This window comes from Phasianus colchicus, chromosome 4 (assembly GCF_987193195.1).
Source record: "Phasianus colchicus chromosome 4, bPhaCol1.hap1.1, whole genome shotgun sequence".
NCBI lineage: Eukaryota > Metazoa > Chordata > Aves > Galliformes > Phasianidae > Phasianus > Phasianus colchicus.
This window is the reverse complement of record NC_143439.1, coordinates 34,870,324-34,885,299: the sequence shown is the minus strand read 5'-3', so window position 1 is coordinate 34,885,299 and position 14,976 is coordinate 34,870,324. Positions and strand designations below refer to the sequence as shown.

At 39.2% G+C, this 14,976-nt stretch overlaps 1 protein-coding gene across 6 annotated transcripts in view; it reads left to right on the top strand.

Moving 5' to 3' along the window:
* AFG2A (AAA ATPase AFG2A) overlaps positions 1-14,976 on the top strand; it is a 204,062-nt gene that overhangs the window by 103,299 nt on the left and 85,787 nt on the right. The gene's annotated exons all lie outside the window — the stretch shown is intronic.

The following is a 14,976-nucleotide window of genomic DNA, read 5'->3' as shown; positions in this document are numbered from 1 at the left end:
CAGTGCTGGTGGGGTAGGCAAGCTGGTGCTAAAGCACAGGATAAGCAGCTTTCAGAATGACACAGAGGTGCTGTGGAGCCCTCAGGTGTCCAAAGTCCAATGTTAGCCAACTCGGTGACTTAACTAGAATAAGAGAGGAAAAGGATCCCATCCACTGAGAGAGGAAAAGTGCAGCCTTCTCTTGTGCCCTATAGCACATTGTCTGTGCCTTAAAACTGCTGGTAACTAAAGCTGACCACAAGTGGCAGAAATGTGGAGCTGAGATGCCAGCTCCTTGTTATCTCTGGGAGGTGACTTCACAGTTGAAATACGGGAGGAAAGGGGGGAGAACATCTGAGGCTTTCTCCTACTCCCCTTGCTTTTAGTAGGGAGGTTTTGCTACAGATTGTCTCCAGACTTGTGTTTGAGAGATAGCAGATGATGTGGAAGTAGGAACAAAAGCGTTTTAAATCTGATTTTTATTTAATTTTTTTTCCTCAATAAAGCAAGCTAGCTCCGTGATAATTTTATCTGCAGTGTTAACACGAACAGCAATCATTGCCAATCCCTGTAATTATCATTTTGTGGTCTTTGGAGAGCCTGCTGAGCTGAGGCATTCTCTTCCCGTTGCTTTGGCACCTGGGAATTCAGGCTCCAATGATATTTTCCAGCAGATGTGACTATCGGTGCTTGTTTATTTTTAGCTGGGGATTGTGCACCTTGATCTCGGTGGGAAGCTTCCTGTCCTCATTGTCTTTTACAGCCGGTTGTAAAGGCAAGTGGCTTATAATGACCTACCCTTACTTCCCCTGCCTGGTTCCAAAAGACACAGGAATGCCATCATCAAATGTTATAATTTACTCAGGGACTTTCCGATGAGGATCTCGCAGGTTTAACCTTTCCAAAAGCTGTGTTTATTCAAGAAGGTAATAGCACTGGTAGCTCGGAATGTTGAGGCTAGGAAGTTAACAGATCGTGGTTAATAATGTTCATCAATTTTTGTCTACTGAGTGGGTTTTTTTTGTGCAAGTGAACCTGTTTTTTTTTTTTTTTTCAGTGAGATGCATATTTTAATCATCTGGTTTCATTATGACCAAATTTTGGAGGAAAATGGTTTTTATTTGTGATGTTACTTATCTGTGCGTGTGCTCCATGTAGCTGCCTGTGCATCGTTTATGAGCTTCTCTGTACCAGTCTGGCATGATTGTATAAAAGCCTTATACATCAGATTGTAGTGGAATATGTTTATCTAGGATTACAAGTACCTTGAAAAAATGTGACCTAACAGAGATACAAACCAAGTTGGTGAAAATGCACACCCTCAATTTTTGTTAAAGAAAAAAGCATTCAGCAGGAAAAAGCCTGACTTCAAGATCGCTCCTTTATTTGCCTTTGTGAATGTTGCTGTTGCAATGCTATTTGGTCTGTTTCCTGTTATATGAAAAACAGTTTAAGAAGCAGATTTCCATCTATTATATTCTTCAGAAAACAGACACGATGATCCAGGTAATGGTTGGGTTTAATATATAGGGGTTTTGGAATGAAGCCCAAACTTGCGAATCATTTTATCTTGCTCACATAACTTGTTTTGTCATTACAGGGAAAAGAATGTTTGTTTCCTAAATACTCTGTGTGGTAGATAGCGGAAATTACACGCACACTACCTTTCCCTCAGGATTTTTTTTTTCCACTAGCAATATACAAATTAGATATATATATATATATTTTTATTTTGGAAGAGGGACACTATGAGGAACCCTTTAGTATTCTTTTGTTACGGAAAAAGAAAACAGGCGTCCTTTTCTTTGCAAAGCAAGCAATTAACGTGAGCTTGCTGTTGATGCTTGCCATGTGATATTTACTACTGATCAATGTGGATAGAAATCACCCATCTATTTCTTCATGATTTCTGTGGATTGCTTTTTGTGGAACTCGTGAGACCAGAGTGCTCTGCTATGAAACATAGCTCCAGGCTATATTCAAGGAACCCTTCCACAAGAGGCTGAAAGCTTGCCTAGAGTTTGCTTCACAGGCAGTGGGTGTAACGGAACGATTTCTGGTTGTTTTTGTACTTGTTTTGCCTCACTGTTGGACTGTGGGCTGGTAATCTTGTTAGTTGTATTTTTGGGAAAGGGCTCAGAGACCTTAAATTCCCCTCAGTATTCCTAAAAGAAAACAGAATCTATTGTTTCAAACACCTGTCCCAGTAGTACCTCCAGTGAGCTGTTGTGCAATTCCCAGTGTACATTTGATCTCTGAGAATTTCCTGCAAAGCTCTGATGTTTTCCTAATTGCTGTTTCCCAAAATCACCACATTGGAAAGAAGCAAATAGGCCTCCCCAGAAAATCTGAAATGTTTCTTCATAGAGCAGCAGACTGTACAAAAGCCTGTCTTGTCCCCAGATGATTTTAAGCTAGGCCATCCTTTCCACCCCTGACTAGGAGACATCATGCATTAACTCCATTCTGTTGTTAGTATGAATGTTGCAGAGCTCTTGATTATGTAAAATAATTCAATCTGTTATATCGTGGAAAAAATAGATCGATATTTTCCAGTACTGTAAATTCTTAGAGGGTGATCTGTTATTTTGCATCTATCCCAACAGTCAATGTAGTAAGGCTTTGTCTGTTTTAACGGCATATGTTATGATTTGTATTCAGTATCCTACATCTTGAGGTCAATTTGGCTTAGCTGTATGTCAAGGATAGAACTCTGTGTAACCAAGAGGTGATGTATCAGTCCTGCTGTTTTGCTGAATATTTACATCTAGCTGGGAGTTAACTATATGAAATACATACTTGGGGACAGACTTCTCACACTGATATTTTCACAGCAGCATTCTGGGTGTGTCATAGATCTGTATTCTCCTTAGTGGCTGCTGCTGTCTCTGGGCTCTGTAGGTGCTTGGCTTCTTTAGCTGCAAGAGGCAAGTCGGGTTATTGAGTAGGATAAGCACCTTTATTTCCTTTTAGGTGGAGAGAAGCTGATTGGAGCTGATTGCCCAAGGCCTTGCTTTTTTAAATCTGTCAACTAAAACTTCAACTGTGTAACAAAGAGATTCCTCTGAGGTTGTCATTCTTCTGTCTAAAATAGTATTGCTGGTGAATGAAGATATGCAACCTTTTTCTTCTTTTCCCTGGGACCTCTTGTAGCTAACATTTGTCAAAACAATGCCAAAAAGCAAGTGCTAAGAGGAAAATCTTTGTGTAAAAGCAATCAAATGGTCTTTGAGGACCTGGTAGGCTGGTACAGAGAGCTCCCTGTTTTGTTCTTAAAACATTTGTGTGCACTCCTGGTACTGATGCTGAAAAAACCCTCCCAACATGTGCCTACAAAGCTCTGTTGAATGGCACATCCTGACATGTGAAAGGAGAAATGGTGAGGCTGAGCTACCTGAAAGAATGGCTTGGCATTCCTGTGGCTGAGAGGAACTGCTTTTGAGGAAAGAAGGGAGGTGGGGAGGAGCCTGGGTGGCAAGGAGTGTTCATGAGGGGCTGCAGGGAGGTGGGCTTGGAGCTAAGAGACCACATCCGTGTTTTTCCAGGTGTCCCTTTTGTAATCTTTCATTTTTTAGAAGAAAAGAGACAGCAAATCCACTCATTCAGAAAAATAAGTGACAACAAAAGAGAGAAAGCAGACTTGCCCTGTGCTTTCTTGAACTGTTTTACAGCAGTTATCACAATTGGTATCTCATTTTATAATGCCTTCTCAATTACAGTGTGTCTCCCACACTCTCATTGCCCCTCATTTATTCCCCATTACTTTATTGCTTTGTTTAATCCTTTATAATGTGTCTAATCCACCATTAGGCTGCTTGCAGAGCTCAGGCTGCTGTTGAGAGATTTTTGCTTGAAATAAATTAAACGACTCCAAATGGCATGTGTTTAGTGCGACAGAAAAAAAAGTCTTTTAAAGCTTCAGATTGTGCCAGAAATGAATGACTTTCTTGCAGATCAAGCAGGAGTGCCAGAGTCAGAGCTTGCATCCTACCTGAAAAGATTCAGGAGGCCCCTCCACACTTAGAACATATATAAGTGATGAAAACAATTAAATGTGTACATACTTTACAAGATTTAACTTGACAAGCCTGAATAAACTAGCTTCTGCCCTGCACCTTTGTTCTTGCCCTAGGTCTTTCTGTGTACTTGTGATAGACTTTCAACTCAGTCAAAAAAATTCTTCCTAACCAAAAGGCTTGGCATCGGGATTAAAACAACTGTTTAAAGAATTGCTCATACCTTTCCCATTGCTGTGGCAATATGACTATTCCAGGTAGAAAAGTGAAGCCACGAAATTCATCAGAGCCCCTTTTGTTACAGTTGTTCAGTGACTGTTTTCACAATGGGGTGTCCTGCAAAACAGCTTGCTGAAGAGGAAAAAAGTTTGCATGCGTGGCTTACTAAAGGGCTGTGTGTTTTTTGGGTTAAATTTACATCTTCACCTTGCATTGTTTCAAGGTGAGTTTCAGTTATAAATAGTAAATCTGCCTGGAAGTCTGTGCTGATATATCTTGCAGGGTAGGTGTAGCAGTTGGCAAGAGCTCTCATTTTGATATCTTGCCAAATTTGTTTTCGTTTTGATTTTATGTGATTGCTGATTAAACAAAATCTATTTATGTATGGATGTTTAAGTTCAAAAAATTACAGTAAATGATTGCAGAAATGCAAATAATATGCTGAGAATGTTTATTTAAGCTTTCTCAAATGGCACTAATTTCATAGTGCCTGGCTTTGCAGCAGTGCCGTTTTATTTTGCATTGCTTGAGTCGAAATCTATTTACATGTCGCTGGCTTGATTTCGAACTATACACTGAAAAACACAATAGATTTTATTTTTCGTGCATTTGTGGACTTGTTCAAGATGCCCTCATCCTTAGTGCATGGAAATACGTCAATGCAACTCCATGAACCAGTAGAAGAGAAAAGGCTAGTGACTCTCAATGACAGATGAGTTATTTGCATTTGAGTTAATAGGTATTTCAGCTTTCTGAGAGCAGCTGTACTGGTAGCCTGTTGAGACGAGAATAGACTTCAAAATGGAAAATGTTGAATTTATTACTAACCTCACCTCCTAGCAGTAATAACGATGAACAGTCCTTTCTGACTGCAAAGTAGTGGCTAAATGGCACTACAGTAAATTAAGGACTGTGAGGTATCTTGTCTGCACTAATTTGAATCTTTCCTGTTTATGCTAAACAGTCAGGATAAAAGAAGTGACTTTGAGTAGAATTTTTCTTCCCCAGCTGAAAGAATGCCCTTTATTGGTTTAGCCTTCTGGGCTAAGGATAGCCTCATTCATTTATGGAGAGTTAGTGTGCGCTTGGTGTGATGCTCAGGGGGCCCATTCCACTGCAACCAAACTGTCACATGTTGTCGGATGGGTCCATACCAAAAACCATGGGAGCATACCAGCTTTTCTGCCTTTTTCCCCCCCTTGAGTTCTCTTGTTAAATATAATAAATTGGTACATATACGTGTGCACACACACATAAAAATCAATTAATATATAGGTGAGAAAGAAGCCTGATGGTGTTTGTTTTTATTTGTGAGGGATGCTATAAGCTTCCCCAAGAGTCATGGCTCCTTTCTGTCTGTGGTGGTTTAGTAGCTTATTGAAAGGCAGACGGCTCCCATGGCCAGAATAAAGGTATAGCAGGCATGAAGGATGGTAAAGTTCAGCATAAAATAAGAAGCAGCAATACCATCTTTGTAATTCAGTGGTACAAACTGACGTTTAGAAATGCTATTTGTTGGTAAGCAGTGTGGACAAGAAACATTTCACACATGAATGTACTTATTCAAAATTTAAATCAGCAAATGGATTTGTTGTTGTTGTTGTTATTTCTATTTGTTTCATTTTCATGGAGTACCAAATGGCAGAGTAATTAACATTTTCGGGGGGGAAAGACTGTTGAAAGAAAAGTTTTCATTGGAATTGATGGTAAGGCAGTAATTCTTCCCTGTTACCTCGTCCACTGTGTTCCCTTCTTTTAACTGAGGTGTTTCTGTAACATGAAGATTTTTAAAAGATCATCATTCAAAATTGTCAGCTGCCTCTTTATCTCATTAACCTGTAGAGCGTGGTCTGAGCTGCAAAACTGACAGAACCATCTTGTTAAAAATGTATTAAAGGATTCCTTTCTGACTTTTTATACACTCATTGTGTTCTTTATTATTCGATGACAGACTAGGAGATACCCAATGATTTAAAAGACATAATAATTTGGAGGAAAACTTGTCTTCAAAAAGAGAAGTTGTTGTTATGATTGTAAAGAAACCTGAGACAGGAAAATGTGTATGTTGCAAATAATACTGCGCTCAGTTTACAACATATCTCTGTGTGATGCTTCTAGCTCTCGTAAGACTGTAAATTAGTATTACCTGTCAACAGGTTATTATTCCATCTATTTTGCCTGTAACTATTATGGGGGAAAAAAAAAAAAAAAAAGCCAACTTTGGTCCTGACCCAAAAATCTGATGAAGATAGATAGTGAAAAAAAAATGTTGTTGACTTTATTGTGCTTGAGGTCGGATCCTTGGGGAGTTGAAAAAGCAGGAAAGAAGAGCAAAACCAGAGGACTGAAAGAGAATGTTTTTCAATAATTTATGTGGTTACTGTATCATATCATAGCTTAATTCAGAGCAAGTGTTTCACCTGGAATTAAGAGAAAGTTTTTACATTTTTTCATGATGGAAAACTTAGTTAAATAATCATATGAATACGAAATATGAATGTTTTCATATTTAGAAAACGAACGATCCAACCTTATGCTGATGACAATTGTGTATTTCAAAACGGGCATTCATTTAAAAGAAGCAGAGCACGCATCAAAAGATTACAGCTGCATGTTTGACAGCAGTTTGTTGCTGCCTCCTGCTCAGCATGAGCGTGTGCATTTGTATGCCTTCATGGTGATATGCAGTGAGGAATTTGACTAAAAAAGAGAACCCAGCAAAAGTCAGTCAGCATTCATTTCCCCAGCTGTAGTGCACACAAGTGCTTGAGGCAACACAGGGCAAGGAATGATGCAGTGGTGGGAGTGATCACTCCTTGGCTCAGGTTTGTGAGCTGACCCTGCAGCTGGGAAGCTTTCACCAAGCTGTGTTGTGCACAACCATTCTTCCAATTCATTGCATTATTTTCAAACCCTAGGAGCATAAGAGGAGCCAGGCTCATGGTTCATCTTAACCAGTTTGCAGTCCCTAGCAGCTGCCAAAGAGCAGATGACTAAGGAAGAATACAAGAATTACTCAAATTCCCAAATTGCACTTTGGAGGTCCAGAGTACTAGCGTGAATATCGTCCACACTGTTTTTTCTCTGTTGGTGCGTTACAGTAATTGCTGCAAACACCTAACCAAACTGTTTGTTTACCAAGAGACTTGCAAAAACTAAAAGAAGAAACAAAAACAATGGTAATGGAGCTTTCACTGAAAACTTAAAAATGTTATTGTAAAGCACTGACATAATTTTAGCATTTACCTGTAAAAATCCTGTGTCACCTCTGTTAGCTGTTGTTTTAAAACTATGCCCATTTTTTTCATTATAAGCATTGTCTTTTTCAGTTTTGTTTTCAGGTATTGTCAGGTTCGCTCAATTAATAAAGATGCCTTTAGGATATTTGCAGCTGGTTAGGTGGTGTTCTGGGTACCAATCCAGCACTAAATGAGAAACTATTTGTTACTTTTTTGTATGCAGCAGTAACAAGTTTTAACATTAAAGTATTATGGTATCTGATTGCCTACAGGAAAGGGATATAATATTCACTTAGCAGCCAATGAATGAATGATTAAAATCTTAAAAGCATTTAATAAGATTGAAACACAGAGCAGGGCTGTTCTCTGCTATAAAGTTACAGAAGAGGTTCACCGGGTCAGAGAGAGAGTGGCGGAGATTGACTTTTATTTTTATTTTTTTAAAGCAGTGTTACTTCTACTGTCAAGTCAAAACAGATCTGATGAATAAACCATAGAAGAATGGTGGTATGTTGAAGGCAGGGCAAAGTGGAACAAAGAAATTGGTTCCACGCTTGTGTCAAAAGAAAATTGTTTTATTTTTATTTAAAAATCATTGTTAAGATGATAAAGAAGAGCATACACTTTCTATCCTGACCATCCTACCTGCCTCATAACCACACACAAGCTGCTGTTACCAAACACTCAGAAGGATTTGCAACTCAAAAGAAGGTCCCATGGTTTGGAAACTGATGTCCCAAGTGTTTTGAAAGATGGATGGCATGACAGCAGGGAAAGACTTATTCCCTCAATCTCTTCTTTTACTCCATATGGTCCTGATATGAAATTAATTATTTTGCCCTCTCTAAAGACGCTATAACTTCAGTCTCAGGAAGACTGTACCCTGGCAGCAACAATTAGGGCAATATAATTTAAGATAAGTACTAAGCTGAAACTGTCCTTCAATGAGTTACACATGCATGGGGGCATCCCTGTTTAATATGACAAGACCTGTAGTGTGTGATGGCTGCATCTTGCTTGTTTTCTAGTTCTCTGTTCAATACAGTGCATTTCTTAACCGCTGCTGCACTTAGAGGAAAAAACTCTTGAAAGAGATACAAAAGGTTGCATTTCCACACTTCTTTCTTCTAGATCCAGTAACAGGCACCTATTCAGTGAGCAGAGAGACAGTTCTAATAGCAGTTGGGTGCAGACTTCTTGTGCTGTTTGAATTTTGACAATAATTGTTAAAGGATAGATTCTCTCAAAGAGCTGATGGAAGAACATCAGCTACATAATAATAGCAAAACAGACCTAAAGAATACTATTTTGCATTACGTGGGAATAAGAACGTTAAGCTCTTTGCCCACCCACCTATTTAAAATGAGCTTGACAAAGGATAGGTGTTTATTAATCACATCTAAACAATTCAGTAGATCACTATATTGAAAATATTTTGTGATATTTTGCGTGCTTGGGTTTGTGATACTGAGTTACATCTTTTGTGAAGATTTAGAGGTTGTAGTTTGTTCTATGAGGACCTTAGGCTTACCAAGGACTCCTGCAAATTTCTTTTGAGCAAGGATTGATTCCCAACAATCTGCTGTGCCCAGCCTCATTCTGGAATACCTAGTGGAAGAAGCAAGGTGAGACACACTGCACATTAAACAGGGAAGAGGTGGGACTTGGGGAAGCTGTGATGATCACTGTTTAATTCTCTGTAGTTGGAAGAAACTGTATCTGCTGAGCAAGTTATATTGGAAGTCCCAGATTTAAAGTGTAGAGTATATCACTCAATGTGAAATTGTTTTCCTGGGAATGTTCCTTTCCCCATTCATAGTAATTCTTAGAGATAGGAAGAAAAGTAAAGGTTGTGTAGTTTGAAGGCCAGAGTTCCCAGGAACACTGAAAAGCCTTTGAATATCATGGACTTCATCTGCAAGTGCTATTAAAATAAATGACATGGTGGGTTGTTTACTTTTTTTCTGAGGTTAGAAAACTCTTTCATGCGTCTTCCATTTCAGTCTTTCCATCATACTAAATCTGCATTTTGAATAGAGAAATTGGATTTGGGTGGAACAGGAGCTTCTGTTTATTCATTAGTTTTTCTAAATGGATGTAAATACATCATATCTCTGGCCTGAAGTCAGCATTCTGCACCTGGGGCATGAGAACAGCCCCACGCTCTCCATTTCTCTTCCCAGATTCCATAACTAGTACTGGTTTTCAACTTTAGGAAAAGAGCTCACTGAGATAAGGATCTTAATCCCGTTGATAGAACAATAACAACAAAAGGCTGAGCTAACAGGTTTCTGTAACGCAGAAGCTTGAGAGGTATTAGAAATAGATTTTTCTGTCTCTGTGCCTGGCCCTTGCCCACTAAAGGCAGCACCGTGGCTCTCTCTTTCCCTGTCAGCGTCAGTGGCGGCAGCCAGTCTGACCTGGAAAGGAGCTGAGGCTCCGGAGGTCTCTTTTGAAATCCGGAAATGTCAGTAATTCATTCCCTCGCCCAGCACTGTTTATTTAGGGCACCGAGTGCCTGCTTCACCTGATGACATCGTCAGGAGGTAGCTGGAGGCTTTCACATAGCAGTGCCTGTGGCTGGGTGTGGCTCGGTTTTGATGCATGCTCGGCTGCCGTGTTAGGAAAGGAAAAACACAGAGAATTCTTCTTACAGCACAGCTCAGCTTTGCGTTTGCTTTTAACAATTGGTGGAAAGTGCCTGGAGCATTGCCAGCAGAAGCTGAAGGCCTTTCCTTGGCTGAGACCACAGCCTGGTCTGGGAAGAGTGGTTTGTCTGAGGCAGGGAAAGCTACCCTCAGGTTCATCTGCAAGCAGATTCTGCTCCTGTTGGTGTTGTTCTCCCGCTCCCTCTTTTTGTGAGATGTAGTTTGAGTTCTTGGCAACATTGAGAGGGGACTTGTTCCATGCGAAAGTCTTAACTGTTGTTACCTGCACAAAGTAATCAACACAGGTTCCATCCTGAAAATGGCTGATTTAGTACTGGATGTGGGGATGTCTTCGGTATGAAATGGGGTATCGTCCTCCTTTTGTTCTGTCTTACTGCAAGTGGACTTGGCTGTATGGCTATTTCTACAAAAAGCCATTGCCCATGGAGTAGAGCAATAGCTGGTTCTTGTTAGATGGAAAAGCAGGAGCTTTTGTAGTGGTTTGTTTGTAATGCTGTACTCAGTCATAGCCTAGTTCCTATAAGATTACATTTTACCCTCGCTAACTTAGTTGGGAATATTCTCACTAGTCTGGGTTTTTTTCTCAGTAACTGTGTCTTAGACTAAAATTAAGTAGATTATTTTGCCAGTATTAACTGGCAAAGGAACTGATCAGGATCTGCAAATCACTAAGTGATTTCTTCATCCGGGTGTTCCATCTGAGTGAAAAGAAGAGATAAGACTCTTAAGCTTTCAAAATCCTTGCTGAACCTCATTATGAACATTCTGAACCTTATTATTTTATTGCACTGTTAGGGCTTCCTTCTTAATTTGTTGGGTAAAGCCTATTTGCGTGGACAATCAGATGAAGAGACATTGGATAAGGTTATATTTGAAGGCCTATTGGTCATTTTGTGTGATTTTGCTAGTACAAACTAATAGATTTTTCTACTTTCCATTATTCCATCTATAAAATTGAATTTCTGCAGTCTCTATAAATACTTCTTGAAATTGTTCTTATGCATGGAGAATGTTCTTGAAGATGTCTTGAAAATATTCTTCTGTGCTTGGAGAACTGAAGTTGTTTGGTTTTAATTAGCGTGGAATACTAATCAAATGGTACACTTGCTTCATTTTTGTATTTTTTGCAAGTAGGAAAAAGAGGCATAGCACGGGTATTAAAGGACTGCTGAAATCTCAGAAATGCAGACTTTGGTTAGGCTTTTAATGGCTAGTGTACAGGAGAAAATTACACAGTAAATCATCTTGAAGTACGAGTGCTGCTCCAAAAGTAATGCCTCTTATTTTATTAAGATGTCCCACAACATCAGAGGTGGATGTTGGTGGTTTGGCTGTAGAGTTTGAACCTTCCCACGAATATCCCATTACATTTTGTTGCCGTGTGACAGATGGCAGCAGAAGAGCAGTCGACAAAATGGTGTTTGATATGGAAGTGAGTATGAAGGAAAGCAGTATTACTGAATTCCTCCACGTGAAAACAGTGGCACCCACTGATATTTATTGATTCTTGCTGAACGTTGATGGATACCAAACAGTGGATGTGAGAACAGTGAGGGAGCAGGTGGTATGTTTCAGCAGTGGCAACAGTGGATCACCTCCACTGGTGCAGATTTTTGCTAATGCGGCATGCAGGCTTTTGTTCATCGCTGGTGAAAACGCACAGCTAGTAGTGGTGGTTATGTTGAAAAATAGTGTTTAGTAGCTGAAAATTTGTTATATCATGTAACATCATTGTGCTCATTGTATCTGTTGTAGTTTCTATGGAAATATATAGGAGGCATTACTTTTGGAGCGACCTATAGTTGGACAGAAATTTTAGTTTTTCATTATTTACCAAATGGCAGTGCCTTGGGACTTTATTGGAGGTGTCAAATCCATTGCTCAGAGACAAGAGCACCAATAAGATTTCTGACCAGAACAACTGTTAATGTTTTTACAGGACTTGAGTCAACAAAAGACTACAGGTAGAAAGGTGAAAACAGCAAAGCAATAAAAACATCATAGACTGGCCTTGGCATGTTAATGGGCTAAATTTTGTAAGGATTGTGGGTTTTGATGTGGGTGTGTTTGTGTTTCATAGTTATGAAGAGACTGAAGAAGTGTTTGGAGGATGTGCAGCAAAAATTATTGGCAAAAAGCACTCCCAAGTCCAAGTGTTGGAAGAGGTCTAATATTACTTTGTGTGTGTGTTTGGTTTTAAGTACAGCAAACATCTGATGAGTCAGTGATGGAGTACTGCAATGTAAAGCTGAGGTGTGAGGCAGGAGTTGGTATTTTGATAGAGTTAATCTATTTTACAAATATTTTGCAGAAAATACCTGCAGAGTTTGCATCTCACATAAGAGTGAAGAACTTTGAAAATGGGCCAAGTCAGATGTGCTCAGGTTGGAACCTTGACTGATGGGGTAACGACTGGGAAAAGTGGTGGATGTAAATAAATCAGCTGATCTGTCCATTGCATTCCTTAGCTGATGGTGGCTCTCACAAGGATTTTATCAGGCGCTGATCAGAATTTTGGTTTGAGGAAGAGAGTGAAATACAGAACCTGAGAATTTGTGAGTAGTCGGTGTAGGAATGGTAGGAGAAGAAACAAAGGCAGGCAAGCAACCAGACACTTCGCAGAGGTCAAATGTAGAAAATGGGGGAAGACAGACTTGCACACCTGTATTGGTGTCAGATGATGTCAGTGGAAAAATAATCAAATATTGGATTGGTGAGGAAGATGATATGAAATGATATAAGTAAAAGATTGTTGTGGAAAATGTCAGTTAAAGACACACTGGGATTAGAATTGTAAGAATGGAAAGTTGGTAAAAGGATGATAGTATTTTGGAAATGGTTTTCACTGAAGTTGGAGAATCAGCATTGACTTTGCTAAAAATGTGGAAGAACTATAAGAGAAAGTGAAGTTGCAGTGGAAGATATCAGCCAAATCTCAAGATATACAACAATGATGATCTGCAGCATGAGAACAAGAGCAGAGGAAATGGGTGTTGGTCCAGTTGGGAACATGCAGGTTGCGTGCCAGATGTGTGGTTATCAGTTTGTCAGTGAACACAGATAGTGTTTCTGAAATCACCGTTCAAAAAGTTACTTCTCTGCAGAAGTCTAACTATGCTGTCCTCTAACAAAAAAATTACTCCTGTCTTAACATGCTGTAAACTGGCAGGAGAAAATGTGACTGTTCCTGCACTGTCTGGAATCTGGACAGTTTTTGGCTGTAACCTCTCAAATAAAGGTAACAATAACAAGAAGTTATTGCGCTTTTTTTTTTTTTTTTTTTTTTTTTTTAAAGCTATAAATTATAGGCTTTGGTTTGTAGTGTCAGGAATTTAGAGCTGGAAGCTATTTTCTGCCATCTTGTTCCATTTATGTTTTGAATTTTATTTGATGAGTAATAGAAACAACAGGCATTCAAAACAAAATAGAATGAAGTATTGATAGATTTTTAGGTATTGCAGTAAGACTGTACTAAGGCAAGAAGAAGAACATAAGAAGCTGCTTCAGGGAGTTGTGTTGAGGACCTTGCCATTACATACAGCAACAAAATTACAAAGTTGACATCTGGGAGTGATAGACTGTCCTTAGCTTGCTGATTGCAGGCTAGCGGGAATAATAATAGTATTTACTTCCTTTCCCACTTCTAGTTTATTAGAAATTCAGCATTTAGTTTATTCATTGACAGCAAAAGAAATAAAATAAAACTGTACTGGGTACTACATAAATCCATGAAAAATGCTTCTGTGCAGATGTATTGTCATTGGCCAACTCTCCATAACTGAATCTACTGGAACCATCGCATACTTTAAGGTTGTTTTAAGTGAGAGAAAAACAAGACATACTAGGGACAAAATTATAAAGATTTTTAGGACTATAATAAAATCTAGACTACCCACACAATTTACTTCTGTTTCGTGTAGAGCTTCCTTTTCCAATGGAAACTGGGGTTTTGTGAATTGTGCTCAGGCACACTGACATATTTCCACTCCTTGTCAAGTTTCAAATAGGTGTGCTTGAGATTTCAGATATTCTGGTTGTGCTCTTTCTTGGCCTGGTTGATCCTTACAGGAATAACGGAGTGAATATTGACCTTTTCATCTCCAGTTAATAACTTGATGAAGAAAATATTCTCCATAGGTTGTTCCGGAAAGGGAGCAGTCATTACTTCTAACATAACATCTACAGACATGAAGAGCAGCATGACCTGCACTGAAGTATAAGCTCAAGTTTGCAGAAGAGATGCTTTGTTCAAGTCTTTTGGGTTTGCAGCAGAGCTTGCATCCTAGATTTCCCTGGCCCACTTTAGAAGCAAGTGTACACTCACCTGTATGAATTGAATGCTGGCTGGGCCAGGGTGTATAGGGCTAGCCTGGTAACTCTTTCAGGATGGATTTTTTTCTGAGATACGGGACTTTCTTTGTTCTGTGACATAAGTCAAAGTTAACCATTGTGCTACTACCCAACCTGTTAACCAACAACTCATTAAAAGCTAGCTACTTCATCTCGCTTTTCCATTTCAGTGCTTTATCGTAGAGCTGGAGTCGCTGCTTACTCTAAGAGCGTAGAAGTTGCTTGAGGGAAAGGAGGATTAAAAGGCTGCACACACATGAAACTAAAAACAAAAAAATGGATGCTAATTCTAATTTGACCACTGAAATTCTAGGATGCTTCTGACAAACCACTAAGAGACTATGCTCCCCAATTCTCACACTTCTAAAACTGTTAATTTACAGAAATGCTATGAACATTAAGTGTTGCTGTTTATATTACAGTATTTGGAAGATGTGAAATTATAAATTCTTGGTTTGTTTCTCTGATACTATCCCTCTAACAGCATTTTAGTTCATATTGCCA